The sequence below is a fragment of the Anastrepha obliqua genome, chromosome 6 (genome assembly GCF_027943255.1).
Source record: "Anastrepha obliqua isolate idAnaObli1 chromosome 6, idAnaObli1_1.0, whole genome shotgun sequence".
NCBI lineage: Eukaryota > Metazoa > Arthropoda > Insecta > Diptera > Tephritidae > Anastrepha > Anastrepha obliqua.
In genome coordinates this window covers 70,486,489-70,506,216 of record NC_072897.1, presented here as the reverse complement: position 1 = coordinate 70,506,216, position 19,728 = coordinate 70,486,489, and the positions used below count along the sequence as shown (strand labels likewise).

Genomic DNA, 19,728 nt, shown 5'->3' with positions numbered 1-19,728 from the left:
GTAAACGAATCTCCTTGAACTAAATTAAATGTTTTTCACAATGAAACACAAAAAAATGTTTCTTTTTCCATATTTTTTTAATAATCACATGGGTCAGTTTAATATGGCCAACCCTGTATGTATCAGAGAACGTAAATTCATAGAGAAGGCTCAGGAACGAATGGGCAGGTTAAATGTCAAAACACATCAAAACGGGGGTAGGAAGTTAACAGAAGAGAGTTAACATAGCGGAGCGTAGTCAACAGAAATAAATATAGCGTTTGCATTGAAATGTAAAATGCCATGATTTGGTGTTAGGGAAAAGAAAATAACAGAAGACTTGTACATTTTTCTTTCATGCTTATTTGCCGTCGGCATTTTGCATGCGCAAATGGATTATTTCTTGTGAGATGAATATTTTAATTCTAAGTAGCGGAATAGCACCGTAGGCCTAAGTAGCTAGTGTGCTCTATCAATTAGTGTTATATTTCATATTGCTCTAATAAATAATAATATTATAATTCTAAGTATATGCATGCATGAATATGAAATTTTAAGTATCTAATTGACTAAATTGTATTGAATTTAGGTCTATTATCAAAATTATTCAAATATCATAACACAAAAAATAACTTTGTAAACCATTCATTTACATCAAGGTTTATTATTCAGCAATATGTTGTACTTTTTAAATTATTATATACATATGTATGTATAATCATATACTACAAAGTGTTGAATATATATAGCATCTACCATCCATATTCATGTGGGCAGAAAAAAATCTTGACTTGCCTCAAAACCCAGCTCATACACCTCTCATACACATCTCCATATACAGAATTCAAAGCAAATAGACAAACGTATGCAAACATATTTCTAATACACATATGTATGTATGTATGCAAAATTCACATTTCTCTTTCATGCTTATTTCCCGTAGGCATTTTGCATGCGCAAATGGATTATTTGTGAGATGAATAAATTAATTCTAAGTATGAATGTGAAATTTTAAGTATCTAATTAACTAAATTGTATTGATATTAAGTGCATTATCAAAATAATTTCAAAATATCCACATTAAAAATTGGCTTTGTAAACCATTTATTTGCATCAACGGTTATTATTCAACAATATGTGTCCTTTTTAAATTTTTATATCCATATGTATGTATATTCATATACTAAATAGATATAACATCTACCATCCATATTCATGTGGGCAGAAAAAAATCTTGACCTGCCTCAAAACACAGCAAATAGACAAACGTTTGCAAACATATTCCTAACATATGCAAAAAAACTCATCTAAACGGTATTCGCGTACATATACATATGTATGTATGCGTATACATATGAATACATATGTTGGGACAATGTACATATGTACGTAAAAGTTTCTATTCTAAGCAAAGCAATGAATATTCGTATATACATATAACCGCACATACTTACTTTATGCCTCTACATGTGTATGCTTCCAAAACTAAAATTCTAAGCCTAGCGACTATAAGAACAAAATGCATTCCTCGGCGCTGAACAGTTTCAAATATTAAAAAGCACAACAAAAACAAATTCATTGATAAGTTCGAGCTCATATTTCTACGAGCAAAGTACTTTCATTCATAAAACGAGCCGCCCATATGCCAATTTTCACGACCATTCGAAAATAGTCAATATTGGCATATTTCGCGTTGAATTATTTGCCAATATTTGATAAATCTTGAATTTTTGTCAAGTCGAGTTGCCGCGGCTCCGTACATATGTATGCATCAATATATGTATGTAAATATGTGTTCTCAATTCTCGACAGCAATAGCAAATCGAAATATTTTTTCTGTCGCAAGTGCTCGCAGTCTCATATGTATGTATGTCTATGGAAGTTTGTAGGCATGTATTTATGTGTGTATGCGTGTTTGCTTTTGCAGGTCCATATGAACGATTTTTCATATGCAGATATTCATTTGATTTAGCTGAACGAATATATTGATTTTGTAAGGAAATCCTGTCGAATTAAATTATTGGTATATTTCATTTAAGTTCTTCTTACCAAATAAATATTATTATCCTTAAGAAAATTGAAACCCTAGTTTTTTTAATCTCTATTTTTTATTTTTACCAACAAGTAAGTTAACTACTCATATATAGTATGTATATATATATTACAATACTATAAATAATAGGTATTTATTGTACATTTCCTGAAATGAAAAAAATATATAAACTTGTGAAAGCACGAATTACGAAATTGTTCTTATATTATAACAAATGCTTGGGTAAATATGAGCCTCCGTCAATTTTGGGCAAATTTTAAAATTGGAATTCTTCTGATCAATATCAAATAACTTCCTAATGACCTTAAAGCTTGCAGTGCCATGGGCGGTTGGAATATCATATTTCATAAATACATTACGGATGGACTTTATGAGATGGCAATAGTCAAACATGCAAAAATTGGATATTTATGCACGACAACGATCCCAAACATACTGCGGGACTGGCCAGCACAAAGTCCGGATTTAAATCCAATCGAAAATTTGTGGAATGATGTGAAGACGATGGTTGGACAAAAAAAATTAAAAAATATCGATGAACTTTGGGAAGGTGTACAGGAAGCATGGAACTCTATTCCTTTGGACAGGTGCCAAAAGTTAATAGAGAGTTTACCACGCAGGTGTGAAGGAGTTATACAGAATAACGGCTATTCTACCAAATATTGATATGGTAAATAATAATAGTCAACAATCTTTTCTCATTTCTTACAAATATTTCATATTTTTTACAGAAATTGAAACTACGCTAAGTCTTTGTCCAAAACTGTCTACTTTAAGTTATTTCGTCTTATAATAAAGTGTTAAATATATTTAGTTAAAAAAACTGGATTTATTTTGGTTTCATATCATTTAATCGAGCATTATATTGAACTCTTTTTAAGTGCGCTAAACGTTTGACCATAGCTGTATGTCCTATGCTAATATATGTATATAAACATGCATACATACAATTACGCGCAATTTTCATAAAAAGACCAAAAAGAACAAATCTGTTAACATGCATACAAATCATATGGACATATCAAATGAACAAATCTATTCTGTACGCAAGCAAATGTAAGCTAATGTAAACTACATTTTTTCGCACTTGCGTATCACTCTCTCCCTCTCATTTCTCTCGGGCAGCCATATTAATTAATTTCCTACTGTTAACTTGTGCTGATTTCATTTTCCTACCCGTATTTTGTTAGGAGGAACGGGTCGGGACTGCGCCTTCTCTATGAATTTATTTTCTCTGTATGTATATTTGAAATCAAAAAAGCGCCCCTATAAATAATAAAAATAATAATAAAAGAATTGTTCCCTTTTGGTTGACTGGGTTTTTCTTATTTCGCTTTGTTCTTCTCTCTCTCATCGTTCATTTGACAGTTCGCTCCTAAAATTTATTCTGCACGGTATTACAAACGGTTAGAAGAACATTTGTAATAAGAGAATTTTAATAGAATTTGGACTATTATTTAGTAAAAATAGCTTTTAATCGAATCTTAATGTAATAAAGAATGTTTATAAGTGATTTTGTTACTTTTTTGTGTTTGTATTTAAGTGAAGTAAGCGAAAAAGGTGCAGTTTTAACGTAAAATATTGCTTTTAATTCTTAATTTTAATTTATAAAAAGTAATATAAATCAAAAGGCTGATATAGTGACTACATTTGCGTGTTATAATTTTTAAATTCGGTCCACGCACTTAGACATTATAAGCAAATATATCGTGGTAGAAAAGGAAAGCACAGCCAAACACAGTATTATCTATGAACACAGTGACGTTTTGCATTAATTAAACGACAATTTTAATTCTACTATGTAACTCATGCATATTAACATAATTTTATTTTTAAAGAAAAAGAAATTGTTTTACGAAATGCTTTTGGGATTCCAAATATTAGAGCAATCTTCGCAACGCAAGCAATCGGAAGCGTATAATTTGATTTTAACATGGCTGAACTTGTTTTTGGTAAAACTAAATACTAATGTTTTTATATAAAAAAGGTTGTAATTAATTATTCTTTATATCACATTAGAATATTCAGTCAAATATTATTACTCAAATGAAGTGTGAAAAATTTGAAAAAATTCTTCCTTTTGCTGTAACATATATGATTCGTTGTCTACAACACAAAGCAAAAGAAATAGACTCTTATCATTACCAGTTATTGGAAATGATACATAAACTGTTGAGCAACGTTCGACCAGGAGTTCTTGAGAAAATAACGACAATCGAAACTAGCATTATGTAAGTATACAATAAACCTTTTCTAATTTACCATTCCTTACATATATATGTACATATGTACTCATAAACACATTTGTTAGAGCTTATATTTGGTTTCCAATTCCCTTCGTTAGTGTTTTCAACACCCAAATGATGGCGCTGCGTTTACTAGTCATGTTACTAAAGTGTGTAGATTCAAAAAGCCTTCAAAATGAACTTGATAAGATTCGAGGTGTACCCCACTATTTATAAAATTTTTTTTTTTGTAAAAATATTTGTTTTTGTAATATAAATGTATATTTGAAATCAAAAAAGCGCCGGAGGCGAAAATTTGGACTAAAAATCCTGCGATTTTTATTCCAAATTTTCAGTATTTGTAAATATATTTGTTTTTGTAATACTATGTATATTTGAAATCAAAAAAGCGCCGTAGGCGAAAATTTGGACTAAAAATCGCGCGATTTTTATTCCAAATTTTCAGAATTTGTAAATATATTTTTCTTTGTAATATATATGTATAGTTTAATTCAAAAAAAGCGCCGCAGGCGAAAATTTGGACTAAAAATTGTGCGATTTGTATTCCAAATTTTCAGTATTTGTAAATGTATTTGTTTTTGTAATATATATGTATATTTGAAATCAAAAAAGCACCGCAGGCGAAAATTTGGACTAAAAATCGCGCGATTTTTATTCCAAATTTTCAGTATTTGTAAATATATTTGTTTTTGTAATATATAATATATGTATATTTGAAATCAAAAAAGCAGCTTAGGCGAAAATTTGTACTAAAAATCGCGCGAGAAGAGATGAGATTTTTTAAATGAGAAAACAGCTCTAGCCCAGTAGTATGTCCTTTGAGTGGAATAAACTTCAAAATATCTTCTTTAATTGTAAAATCACTATAAGCCATCCTGACATATATGGCCATCTGTGAGGTGTCAACTACATCTGTTGATTCATCCAGTTGCTGTGAAAAATAAATACAGTTATCTAAGTCACTTCTTAACTGTAGAAAAATATCATTGCTCATTACTTCTACTCGCCTCATCACTGTATTAGCAGAAAGTTGCATAGATTTTATAGCAGACACTATTTCGTCTTTATTTCTAAAGTTGGCGAATAAAGAATCTGCAGCTTAAACAAATGATTGCTTTATGATTTCCCCGTCTTCATAAGGTTTTTTCTTTTGTGCAATTATCTGGGAAACACGATAAGATGCTTCAGTTGCAGCCTTATTTTTGTCGATTGTTTTCAAAAATATTGACTGTTGTCCAATTAAATGGATTTTTAAATGTTTCAGTTTTTCTTTTCTGGTGGCAGAATTTAACGGGAATGCCTTCTCAAAATTCGCATGTACAGTTTTATGATGCCTCTCAATATTGCCTTTTTTAGGAACTGACACAGATGTATTACATAACAAACAAACACATTTGCCTTTAACTTCTGTGAAGAAGTATTGTTCTTCCCATTCCGAATGGAAATGGTATGTCTTCGCCTTCTTACTAGTGCTTGCCATAATGTTTCGAACTCTAACCCAACCGCTGCACGCAAAACGTTGATAATGACGTTCAGTATTAAACATAGATAATAAGATGTGAAACTTCTTCATTTTGGGAGAGAGAGCGCCCATGAGGACGCTTAAAAACTTGGCAGCACTCACACATTATGGGGTTTTGAACAGCTGATAAGCGAAATGGCAGAATGCCAGAAGAAACGCGCCAAAAATAACAGACGAAAACAGTTCGTTTTTGCTTAATGGAGAAATTACGTGTAGAAATGTTTATAATTATTTGTCTTAAAATTAATTCATCATCATCATAACACTGTACATTCGAATTTTGAGAAGGCATTCCCGTTAAATTCTGCCACCAGAAAAGAAAAACTGAAACATTTAAAAATCCAGTTAATTGGACAACAGTCAATATTTTTGAAAACAATCGACAAAAATAAGGCTGCAACTGAAGCATCTTATCGTGTTTCCCAGATAATTGCACAAAAGAAAAAACCTTATGAAGACGGGGAAATCATAAAACAAGCATTTTTGGAAGCTGCAGTTTCTTTATTCGCCAACTTTAGAAATGAAGACGAAATAGTGTCTGCTATAAAATCTATGCAACTTTCTGCTAATACAGTGATGAGGCGAGTAGAAGTAATGAGCAATGATATTTATTTACAGTTAAGAAGTGACTTAGATAACTGTATTAATTTTTCACTGCAACTGGATGAATCAACAGATGTAGTTGACACCTCACAGATGGCCATATTTGTCAGGATGGCTTTTAGTGATTTTACAATTAAAGAAGATCTTTTGAAGTTTATTCCACTCAAAGGACATACTACTGGGCTAGAGCTGTTTTCTCATTTAAAAAATCTCATCTCTTCTGAGAAAATTCCAATATCAAAAATGGTAGGCCTGACAACTGACGGTGCTCCAGCTATGGTGGGTTGTGATAGGGGGCTCGTGGCGCTATGTCATAAGGATGAAAGTTTTCCACAATTTCTTAGTTACCACTGTATTATACATCAGCAAGCATTATGTGGAAATTTTCTAAACTTGAACAACGTTATGAAACTGGTGGTGAAAATTGTGAACAAGATTAGAGCTCAAGCATTACAAAGAAGATTATTTAAAACCTTGGCTAATGAAATTGACTGTCAATACGGAGAGCTACTTCTTCACTCTGAAGTGCGATGGTTAAGCAGAGGACGAGTGCTCAAACGTTTCAATGATGCCCTGCCTGCTATACTCCAATTTTTCAAAGAACGCGATGAACCGATTCCTGAACTGGAAAGTTCGACTTGGCTCAGAGATTTTGGTTTTCCTGTGGACATTACAGAGAAATTTAATGAGCTTAACTTCAAGGCAGGGATAAAGAATTAGCGGAAATGATTTCTAATATAAATGCATTTATTACAAAACATGAATTTTGGGAACAAAACCTCAAAAACCGCGCCACTAAGCATTTTCCTATTCTTTCCGAAAAGATATCCAAAAATCTATTAGAGCCCTATGACAGTAAATATCATATGAAAATAGTTTCTAACTTGAAGGAAAACTTCAAAAATCGTTTCAAGGATTTCAGCAAAATTGCTTTAGTGACGCAATTTGTTGTTTCATCCTTCATGGACATTGATATACAACAGTTTGCAACTTGTGTTATGAACAACTTTGGCGAAGACATTGCTGTGACAGAAATGGAACTGATTGCTTTTCAAAGTGACTTGACTTTAAATCTTTAGGTTCAAATACAAAATGTATATTGACTTTAGTAAGTAAAGATAAGTATTCAGATTTATGTCGTGTTGCGTTGAAAGTGAAAGCGTTATTCAGTTCAACTTATTTGTGTGAATCTTCTTTTTCCAATATGAAATTTATTAAAAATAAATACCGCAATCGGCTTACAGATATACATTTGGATAACTGTATTCGAATGACTGTATCAAATTATAGTGCAAATATAATATTAAAAAAAAATACCAGTCTAACGGTTAGACTTGATAGAAGTGAAACCTTCCGTAAAACAAACTGAGAGAGAATAAGACGAAAGCAGCATTAGGAGCGGGATAATTATAGGTTCATTATAATATTGCTATAAAGTTCATATTTTATTTTCTTCATTTTATCATTATTCATCCTCAATGTTTTCAATTTCAACAAATGATACGAGTGGCTTATGATAGATAAAATATGATACAAATGCTTTGGTTTCGATGTTGTCAAAAAAAATACCCAAACGGACCGAAGAAACAGACTTACAAATTTCTTCCATTTTCGTCTACTTGTATTCATATAAAAATTTATGTCTCTTCCCACCAAAGCTAAATGTATTAGTATATTTCTTCTTGTATTTATTCAAGGCTGAAATCCCGGCGGTACTGCAATAGCGGGTCAACCCGTGGCAGAGGTGGAGAGCAAGCCCCTAAAACACTCCGCCCATTTCCAAAAATCAGTTTAACATTTGTTGTCCTCCGATGGAGGATCTATCAGATGTTAAGCTGATAACCACACTACCTAGTCAATAGATTTAAATAATAAACCTAATAAACCTTTTGAGAATTACACTCTCACAAAAATTAATGTACGAAATGTTTATACCGATTCACTTAAACTGACTTTCAGTATCTAAACCAGTGCTGTCCAAAATGAAAAATGTGAGTGTATAAGTGAGAACGAGAGAATGGGAGCAGCCCAGTGGGAAATTTAAACCAAAATAAATAAATATTGGATTGGAGTAGAAAATTTTTGTGGGAGGAATCGAAATGCCTTTTGATATTATATCTATAGCTTCCTTTGAACGACTTGTAACATAAAAGGCATTGCAAGTCGCCAAAGGCATTTTCTAGCATAAAAAAGTTCTCACAGGGCATTGTATTGCATACATTAAGCGTCGCGGACAAACGTGGTGTTTATTCGTTGCTGGTTTGCTAACGACTGAACGATGGAGAGTAAGAATACGTGTCATCAATTGATGTATGGGATGGACTGCACTGATCTAAACCAAAAAACTGTTTTCAATAAATAATCAGAAATGTCCTACAATGCAAATTTCAAAAAAAAAAAATTCCATTTTCGTCTACATGTATTCATATAAAAATTTATGGCTCTTCCCACCAAAGCTAAATGTATTAGTATATTTTTTCTTGTATTTATTCAAAGCCGAAATCCCGGCGGTACTGCAATACCGGGTCAACCCGTGGCAGAGAAGGAGCAAGCCCCTAAAACTCTCCGCCCATTTCCAAAAATCAGTTTAACATTTGTTGTCCTCCGATGGAGGATCTATCAGATGTTAAGCTGATAGGAACAAATACCACACTACCTACTTCAATAGATTTTCTAATAAACCTTTTGAGAATTTACACGCTCACTAAAATTAATGTACGAAATATTTATACCGATTCACTTAAACTGACTTTCAGTATCTAAACCAAAAAACTGTTTTCAATAAATAATCAGAAATGTCCTACAATGCAAATTTCAAAAAAAAAAATTCCATTTTCGTCTACATGTATTCATATAAAAATTTATGGCTCTTCCCACCAAAGCTAAATGTATTAGTATATTTTTTCTTGTATTTATTCAAAGCCGAAATCCCGGCGGTACTGCAATACCGGGTCAACCCGTGGCAGAGAAGGAGCAAGCCCCTAAAACACTCCGCCCATTTCCAAAAATCAGTTTACCATTTGTTGTCCTCCGATGGAGGATCTATCAGATGTTAAGCTGATAAGAACAGATATCACACTACCTAGTCAATACATTTTAAATAATAAACCTAATAAAACTTTTGAGAATTACACGCTCACAAAAATTATTTATATCAACATATAATATAACGCTTCGTAACTAAATAACTTTTAGGCCAGCGACGACAGCATGGCGCGGTAGCCGAGCGACTAGCAATGTGAGCTTCCGATCCAAAATCCTTGGTTCGAATCACAAAAAAAAATAAAAGTTATTTTTATTTAGTTCGTCGCTACTTTTATATCAACATATAATATAACGCTTCGTAGCCAAGTTGGTCGCTTTTTTCGTTTCACTTTTCCTCAAATCACTCCCAACGATTCTAAAGAAGTTTTCACTTCAAAAATTATCGATGAGTCAGAATGTCAACCTTCTCATTAACCCTCTAACCGTTTAGACCGTCTGTAGACGGTCGATAATTTTTTGCCAACAACTACGCCTTAAATATTATTTTAGAATAAAAAACCGTTACTCCGCACTGTTGTGAGTATACTTTTTATGAAGTGAAGCTAACAATCTCAGTTTTCTCTCTATTTTGAGCGCACACGCTAGTGGAGTGCCGCAGGTCAGTGTGATAAGTGAAATAAATTATTTTGAAAACTGGTGAAGTTACGATTCGAAAGGAATTGCAATTTGTACTTATGCTGATGCTTTAAAATTTTATGGTAAGCTTAAAATAATATATAATTTGATAATTTATCATGTTCCTTTGAGTAAGCCGAAGGGTATATGTATTATTCTAGCATTTTCTGATGACCGTCTGTAGACGGTCATAACGGTTAATGAGAAATTTTACATATTCATACCAAATATGACTTTCATTTATATGTATATCGGCTATTTTGTAACGTATTTTTTCAAGTAATGGACAAAATGAGAAAATGTAAGTTGTCTACGATGTCGGATGAGGAGATAGAAGCATATATGATGTCAGTTGATGAGCAACTCAACGATGATGGCTTCGATAGTGACGACGATATTTCTGACCCTGACTTTCAACCTGATGATTTCATTCAGGAGAGTACCGAGGAGAGTACCGATAGGGCAATATTGGAGTGCTTAGATGAAATGGAGGAAGCTAACACAAGGTCTGCATTTTTGAATGCTTTGGATTTGTCTTTGAATGTAAGCTTTGTTGAACAAGGTATATCTAAAAAACTCTGTACTTTCCTTTACATTGAATTTCGATTTAATTTTTAAGAGAAACTAGCCCCTACCACCTCGGCAGCAACACCTTTTAAACTATCAAAGCGACCACGATCTCCACTTCATGTGATTGAAATCAAAGGACCTTTGTCAATTCCATCTAACGGAGGATTTAGCTGCAAAAATGTGGGGGAAATCGATATCAGATCGAAAGAGTTTCAAAAAATTTGTTGGAAGAAAAGGTCACTACAACTTCACGTTAACGACATCGCATTTCGAGGCAATACATCTTTGCCAGCATTCATTAATAATTTAGAAACGCCATTCCAATTCTTCAAATACTTGTTTTCTTCAGAAATTGTCGACCTAATTGTTATGCAAACAAATCGTTCTGCACATCAGGAAAATGTGAATACTTCGTTTTCAGCTACAGAAGCAGATATTCACAAATTTGTAGGAATTTTGTTGTATATGTCACTGTACCGATATCCAAACATGGAAAGCTACTGGAGTAAAAACGCATTTAAGCCAATTTGTTGGAAGAAAAAGTCATTATAACTTCACGTTAACGACATCGCATTTCGAGGCAATACATCTTTGCCAGCATTCATTAATAATTTAGAAACGCCATTCCAATTCTTCAAATACTTGTTTTCTTCAGAAATTGTCGACCTAATTGTTATGGAAACAAATCGTTCTGCACATCAGGAAAATGTCAATACTTCGTTTTCAGCTACAGAAGCAGATATTCACAAATTTGTAGGAATTTTGTTGTATATGTCACTGTACCGATATCCAAACATGGAAAGCTACTGGAGCAAAAACGCATTTGAGCCAATACGAAAAGCAATGCCTTGCAGGCAGTTTGAAAATATAAAGCGTTACTTATCATTTGCTGACAAAGAGCAACGCGCTGAAAGAGGAACTGCTGGTTATGATCCGTTGTATCGTGTCAGACGTATTGCTATGAGACTGTTTAATGAAAGGTTTGACTCTGTGCCAAAAACAGCACGCCTTTGTGTTGACGAACAAATGTGTGCAACTAAAACTAAGCCTCATCTACGTCAATATATGCCGAATAAGCCACACAAGTGGGGTATAAAATTGTTTGTTTTATGCGATACTTCTGGATATTCGTATAGGTTTGAAGTATTTATCGGAGCGGGCGATAACACTGTTTTGCCGAGAGAACCGGACCTCGGTCCCACAGTAAACGTAATAGTTCGCCTAAGCCAATCGATCCCTAAATTTCAAAATCACATTTTGTACTTTGACAATTTTTATACCTCACTGTCTCTTTTAGTTTATCTGCGTACAAAAGGAATTTTTTCTTTGGGAACTATTCGCTCTAATCGAATTCCAAACTCAAAGTTGCCAAGTGAGAAAGACGAAGAATAGTCAGTTTCGAGCAGGGGATATTCCGTTGAGTATGTTGGTGCGGCATATGGTGTGGACATTTCAACAGTGACATGGAAGGATAACAGAGCAGTTCGACTTGCATCGACATATGTAGGGGTGATGCCGGTTTTGAAGACCAACCCCACAGCAGTCTCAACGAAATTACCACGTTACGATCGTAAAAAAAATCGTATATCGAAGTAGACTGCCCATAAATAATAAAAGAGTACAATACCCACATGGGAGGGGTGGATTTGATGGATGGACTGATGGGACGATACCACATCCGACTTAAGACACGCAACCCAATGAACCGAATATTTTACCATTTCCTCGATATGGCCGTAACAAATGCATATATACTCTACCATCGCGTCAATCCAAGCGATAAAATTAATCTTCCAGACTTTCGCGAGAAAATCGCTTGTGGCCTTTGTTCTTTTTCGCTTCCAAAGAAAGTAGGGAGACCATCAACAACCTCCTGTCAGCCAACTACAAGCCAGGGAAAAAGGTGTGTCAGACCTATAGATGACATCAGATTTGATAACACTGGACACATTCCCGCTATGTTTTATAAATCAGGAAAAAGGAGATGCAAATATTGCAAACAGTCCGATACTCAAATATATTGCTCGAAATGTGAACTTGTGTTTGATAGACTTGTTTTGACAAAAATTGCTTCAAGGAATTCCACTCGAAATAAATTTCATTAATAATCTTTTAATATGATTTGTATTTTAAACCATGCAATGTAGTATATTTTAACTTTAATTGAATTATTAAAATACATTGCTTACCAGATTTCATATTTGATTTGTTTTGTCTCAAACCGTTTTGACCGTCTACAGACGGTCAAACTTTTTTCCTCTCTAATTTCTTCATTTCGGGAATTTTATTGATTATTCATTTCGGGAATTTTAGACATTATTCAGACTGCTAAATTCACCGGAAAATGAAATTCGTATGCATTTTAAATCGTTATTTAAAAAAAACGCTAAGAGGGTTAAATATGCTCTTTTTATCTGCCCATATTTTATTTATATAATAATGTACTATTACTGTTTTGTTGTTTTTTTAAGTCGCTTGTGATTTGCCATTATGACTGCAAAAAATTTTGTTACGATTGATAGGTGTGAACATGGATGTAGTTATGCATAAGTACAGGGTGGCGCACGAATCGTGCTACAAAAACAAAACGTAATAACTTTTTTTCTGTGTGAGTAATCGGCTTTTTTTTTATTTTGCAGATTAGTATTTAGATTTACAAAAAATGGAGGCTTGGGATACCGAAAAGAGGATTTGGATAGTGCAGCGGTACCATGCTTTGCAGTCCATCATTTCCGTCCAAAGGGAATTTAGGCGGGAGTTTGGCGGCACTCCCCCGAGCAGATGGACCATTATGAGGCTGGTGAACGTGTTTGCTGAATCAGGAAGCATCGTACGCAGACCGTACCATCGAGATCCCCATGTTCGGGTCGAAGCCACAATCGCGGCTGTAGCATCGTCAATTCAGGCAAATCCAAGAGTTTCGACTCGTAACTTGTCGGCGAAAATTGGAGTTAGCAGACGGTCATTGCAGCGGATAGTTCATGATGACTTAAACTTGTTTCCGTACAAAGTTCAAATCACAAGCAAATTAAACCCTCTGGATTTGCCTATTCGCCTGGAATTTTGCCAAAAAATTATTGAAATGGCCGAAGAAGACAACAACTTCATAAATTGCTTGTTTATGTCTGATGAGGCCCATTTTGATCTAAACGGCAATGTAAACAAGCAAAATTGCCGTATATGGAGTCAATGAAATCCGCAAATACTCCATGAGATGGAACTGCACCCAGAACGAGTCACAGTGTAGTGCGCAGTTTCATCAAGGTGCATTGTCGGGTCATACTTCTTCGAAGAAAACGGTGTAACAGCGACTGTAAATGGGGACCGTTATTTAAACATGTTGAAGGAGTTTTTTATCCAGAACTGCGGCGAAGACGTATCCCTTTTAACAGCATTTGGTTCCAGCAAGATGGAGCAACTGCACATATAGCCAGACCGGTTATGGAGGAGCTCCAACGAAAATTTAGAAATAAATTGATATCCAGAAATTCCACTTTCCGCTGGCCCCCAAGGTCACCTGACCTCACTGCACCAGATTTTTTTTTATGGGGTTATCTCAAACAAGAGGTGTATAAAGCAAAACCAAGTAATTTGACTGAATTGAAGCAGTCCATCACAACAATAATTGAGGCGATCCCGACTTCAACCCTTCAGTGCGCAATGAACAATTTTCTCATCAGGTGTCGCATATGCGTGAATGAGCATGGAGGTCATTTAGGTTCTATTATTTTCAAAACTAATTAGTTACATAAAATAAAATTGAATTATCTATACAATAAAAAAACAAAAAGTTAAATACATTGATTAGAAAAAAAGTTATTACGTTTTGTTTTTGTAGCACGATTCGTGCGCCACCCTGTATAAGCATTATAAGTCATAAGTTTATTATATATATTATATTATATATAGAACGTATATTAGTAAAATAAATACATGTATTGTCTGTCGAATATAACTGTGTATTATTTAATTTATGTTGGCTTGTGCAAGTAGGTCGCTGTTTATTTCAAAATCTTGAAAATAGCTCAACACATTGAAAAGGTTGGCGACCACTGATGTAACTGATGCATATTAACATAATTTTATTTTTTAAAGAAAAAGAAATTGTTTTACGGTATGCTTTTGGGATTCCAAATATTAGAGCAATCTTTGCAACGCAAGCAATCGGAAGCGTATAATTTGATTTTAACATGGCTGAACTTAAATACTAATGTTTTTATATAAAAAAGGTTGTAATTAATTATTATTTATATCACATTAGAATATTCAGTCAAATATTATTACTCAAAATGAAGATGTTCGTGAACAATTTAAAAAAATTGTTCCTTTTGCTGTAACATATGTATATGATTCGTTGTCTAAGTTAAGTTTTTATATTAAAACACTTTTTTATTTTTTTACATATCTTTATTTAGTCCCGACCACGACTTATCGTCGTCAATCCATAAATCAAATAACTAACTTCTTATTCTACGCTGCCACCTTAAATACCCTTTGTCTGTCTATGTTGTAGTTGTTGTCATATGCCTTGATCCCGCATGCCCGGTGACACTGTTATTGGGATGCATTGTTAGCGAACGCCACTGTTAAGTTGTTGTTAAGCAATGCTCTTAGTCTGGGTACCGTAAAGGGATTTGCTGTTTTTCATTGTTACTGATGATCACGTTAGGATCCCATGACTGGACATATTAAGGCGTGATGATTATAGACGGCGCACTTGTTTGTGAAAAACAAGATCACACCGCTAAGCTATTGTTAAGCAATGCTCTTAGTTGGGTGTCTGGGTACCGCAAAGGGATTTACTGTTTTTCATTGTTACTGATGATCACGTTAGGATCCCATAACTGGACATATTACGGCGTGATGATTATAGACGGCGTATTTGTTTGTGAAAAACAAGATCAAAGCAATGCTAACAGCTGGGTCAAATATTAGGGCAGGCCTGATATGATAACTTCTACAAGACAAAGCAAAAGAAATAGACTCTTATCATTACCAGTTATTGGAAATGATACATAAACTGTTGAGCAACGTTCGACCATGAGTTCTTGAGAAAATAACGACAATCGAAACTAGCATTATGTAAGTATACAATAAACCTTTTCTAATTTACCATTCCTTACATATATACATATGTACATATGTACTCATAAACAAATTTTTTAGAGCTTATATTTGGTTTCCAATTCCCTTCGTTAGTGTTTTCAACACCCAAATGATGGCGCTGCGTTTACTAGTCATGTTACTAAAGTGTGTAGATTCAAAAAGCCTTCAAAATGAACTTGATAAGATTCGAGGTGTACCCAAATCTTTCATGAAGAATAAGCTGACCGAAAACGTAAGATTAAACTGGATTTGAACTACGTTAAAATTTAGAATACATATGGATTAAAACACGTTTTGTTGGCAACTAAAAACTTATTGTTAAGAAATCTGCAGGCACCCCAATACTAGGACTCAGTATAGAACCCCCAGGAGAAGTTTAAAAATTAGGTTTTTTCCGACCGCATTTGCAGTTTGTACTGAAATACAGTTGAAGAGAAGAATATACAGTAGTCGTCAACCCAGCAAGCATTTAACTTAGGTTTTATATTTCATAGCACTTATGAAAACGTTGCTGTATCGTAAAAGTTATGAGTGCCGATGGCGAAAATTTTGGTCAAAATTGTCCAATTTTGCATTATTTCACTATTTATAAAATTTTTTTTTTTTGTAAAAATATTTGTTTTTGTAATATATATGTATATTTGAATTCAAAAAAGCACCGCAGGCGAAAATTTGGACTAAAAGTCGCTCGATTTGTATTCCAAATTTTCAGTATTTGTAAATATATTTGTTTTTGTAATATTATGTATATTTGTAACTAAAAAAGCGCCGCAGGCGAAAATTTGGACTAAAAATCGCGCGATTTTTATTCAAAATTTTCAGTATTTGTTTTTGTAATATATATGTATATTTGAAATCAAAAAAGCGCCCCTATTAATAATAAAAATAATAATAAAAGAATTGTTCCCTTTTGGTTGACTGGTTTTTCTTATTTCGCTTTGTTCTTCTCTCTCTCATCGTTCGTTTGACAGTTCGCTCCTCAAATTTATTCTGCACGGTATTACAAACGGCAGAGAACGTTAATGTATAGAGAAGTCTCAATGACAGGAGCGTATGGAATTTCGAGGGGTACTCGTCTCGCGAAGACAATTTCACCACAGACACATTTTTCAACAAAAATTAACAGTAAGGGGCTGAATTATGTAAATTTAGCAGCAGTCGATAAGAATTTCTTGGTGATTAGAAACAAATAATGTTAGGTAGCTTTTTAATATGACCTATATATTTGAATTTTTCCAAATCATCAAAAATTATATACATATGTATGTTATGTCTGTCTGTCTGGTGTCTGTAAAACTTTCAACTGAATACAAATCCTCTATAGAAAACGCTTCATTACCAGGCGCACAGGAAGATGGCATATGCAAATGTAAATTTGTGAATTTGTGAATTTATATACATATGCGCATATGTATATGCTGTGTGTATGTATGCTCACTAGCGACAGCTCAAAATAAAACGGTAGACTTCTCAAGAAATCCAGCGCGCGCTCATAGGCGCTGCGTTACATATACACATATTTACGTACATATATTGATGCATACATATGTACGAAGCCGAGGGCACTCGACTTGACAAAAATTGAAGATTTATCAAATATTGGCAAATAATTCTACGCGAAATATTCCAATATTGACTATTTTCGAATTGTCGAGAAAATTGGCATATGGGCGGCTCGTTTTATGAATGAAAGTTCTTGCTCTTAGAACTATGAGCTCGAACTTATCAATGAATTTTTTGATGATGAGTTTTTGTTGCACAGTACAATAGTTGAAACTGTTCGGCGCCGCCGCGACTGTTCAGCGCTATGGCAACTAGAATGATGGCCGCTACGCCTGCGTCTATGACTGCATTTTGTTCTTGTAGTCGCTAGGCATAGAATTTTAGCTTTGAACGACATACGCATTTTGAGGAATAAAGTGAGTGCCCTGTGTGTGCGGTTGTATGTACATGCATATGTGTATATTAAGAAGCATTTTTTTGCTTGAATTCAATTCACATATTTATATTTGCATATGCCATCTTCCTGTGTGCCTGGTAATGAAGCGTTTTGTATACAGAATTTATTGATTTGATCAATTGAACGTAGATAGATAGATATAGTTAGGGCATCAAGTGTGCATATACGCACATGCACATACGTCGATGCATATGCAGAAGAAGTTGTTTTAGCATTTGCAGGAATTCGATCATTCGAATATTTACTCCCTAATTATTGCATGAAATATGATAAGGCGATGCTCGTGAGGTAGGTCATGTTGCTTCAGTGCACACATATGCGTGCAACACTATATTAAATAAAGATGCAATTGAACTTAGTTGTCCCATATATGCAAATACGTTTCTTTCAAGATTTCCTTTATTTATTTTAAAGTTTTATACTATCTAGAAAATGCATACATACAAATGTATGTATATTATTATTCCCTGTAATAAAATGTAAATTGAAAAAAATTTGGTTTGCCAAAGGAATAAATAAATGCATATTCAAATGTAAATACATATGTCGATATACCAAAACACTTGTATGCTATGAATTAATTTCGACTCAAAATATTAGTAAAAATTTTCATCAAATTTGTTTAGTTTTAAATTTACTAAAACGCACATACCAAAATGTGAGAGGTAAATTAAATTAAAATATTAAAGTTACTTTGATTTGAATTGTTGGCGCATATAATAAATTCAATCATTTTTTTTCCATCACCTTTGTTTGAAAATACAAATTGAATAAATTTTCGTTTACCAAGGGAACATAAAAATGCACAAGCAAATGCCTTGCAAAATGCCGTCGGCATTCGTCAATTTGATTTCATACAGAAACCAAAAACTGAGCAGAGCCAATGTACTTGTACATAATTCACTATAATCAGCTCTGTTAAGAACTTCCCCGCTGTCGAGTTAAGCGAGGTGAAATAGTGTTCGCGGTTTCAAATCATTTTTGACAATTCACACTATTCGTAGCTCGTGAGAATTCTCTATATTTAACGTTCTCTGCAAACGGTTAGAAGAACATTTGTAATAATAGAATTTTAATAGAATTTGGACTATTATTTAGTAAAAATAGCTTTTAATCGAATCTTAATGTAATAAAGAATGTTTATAAGTGATTTTGTTACTTTTCTGTGTTTGTATTTAAATGAAATAAGTGACTGTAATAGGGCACTTTTTCAAGCTTATCCAAAAAAGATGCATTTTTAACGTTAAATATTGCTATTAATTCTTAATTTTAATTTATAAAAAGTAATATAAATCAAAAGGCTGGGGTGGCTTTCTGTAATTCGATAGTCGACACTCATTTGCTCGACACTTTAATTCGATATCGAATGCGCCACGATCCCATTTTGGTTCCCGTATTTCGATATTTGTACTATCGTTTTCATATTTTCGGAAGTGTTTGGAAAGTGGTTTATAGTTGTCAAAAAGTGCACCAAAGCAATAAAAATTAAAAGTAAATATGTACAATTGGCGCTATTTTTTAATATTGGAAGATTTTAATGAAGAAAACTCTTCAATAAATAGAAGGAGAATACGCGATGCGTCGAATCCAATGGAATTGCACGATTTATAGTAAGATTAATACAAATTTCATTAAGTAAATATCAAAGTATTTCTTTTGCACAGCTTCCAAACAAAATACCGACTGACCAAGGAGGTTTTTATGTACGTCCTTTGTGAAATATACTTTAGAGAAGGACTTAGGAGTACATATATACCTCCAATATTGAGGCTAGCTGCAACGCTGGAGATATTAGCAGGTGGCGGTTATCAGTGGCAAACTAGCGGCGCACACACAGCAGCAATGCGGCATAGTACTCTGTCGAAGATATTTCGCGGCACATTATCGTCGATGGAAAAAACTTAATGTAACCAATGGATATCTTTCGAAAAAAACTTCCGGCCGTGCAAAGAGTGGTTCCATGAAAAATATAACGAAATTTATATTAAATTTTTTACTATTTTAATTCATTGCAGTTGTTGGTGCCGTA

General features: G+C 33.7%; 1 non-coding gene and 2 pseudogenes across 1 annotated transcript; all 3 read right to left on the bottom strand.

Moving 5' to 3' along the window:
* Positions 1-8,091: 8,091 nt before the first annotated feature.
* LOC129250979 (U2 spliceosomal RNA) lies at positions 8,092-8,276 on the bottom strand (annotated as a pseudogene).
* A 613-nt stretch (positions 8,277-8,889) lies between these two features.
* On the bottom strand, positions 8,890-9,075 carry LOC129250892 (U2 spliceosomal RNA; annotated as a pseudogene).
* Positions 9,076-9,315: 240 nt separating this feature from the next.
* LOC129250880 (U2 spliceosomal RNA) lies at positions 9,316-9,508 on the bottom strand. The gene has a single exon (XR_008582829.1). It is a non-coding gene; the product is annotated as a U2 spliceosomal RNA (small nuclear RNA).
* Between the last annotated feature and the right edge of the window lie 10,220 nt (positions 9,509-19,728).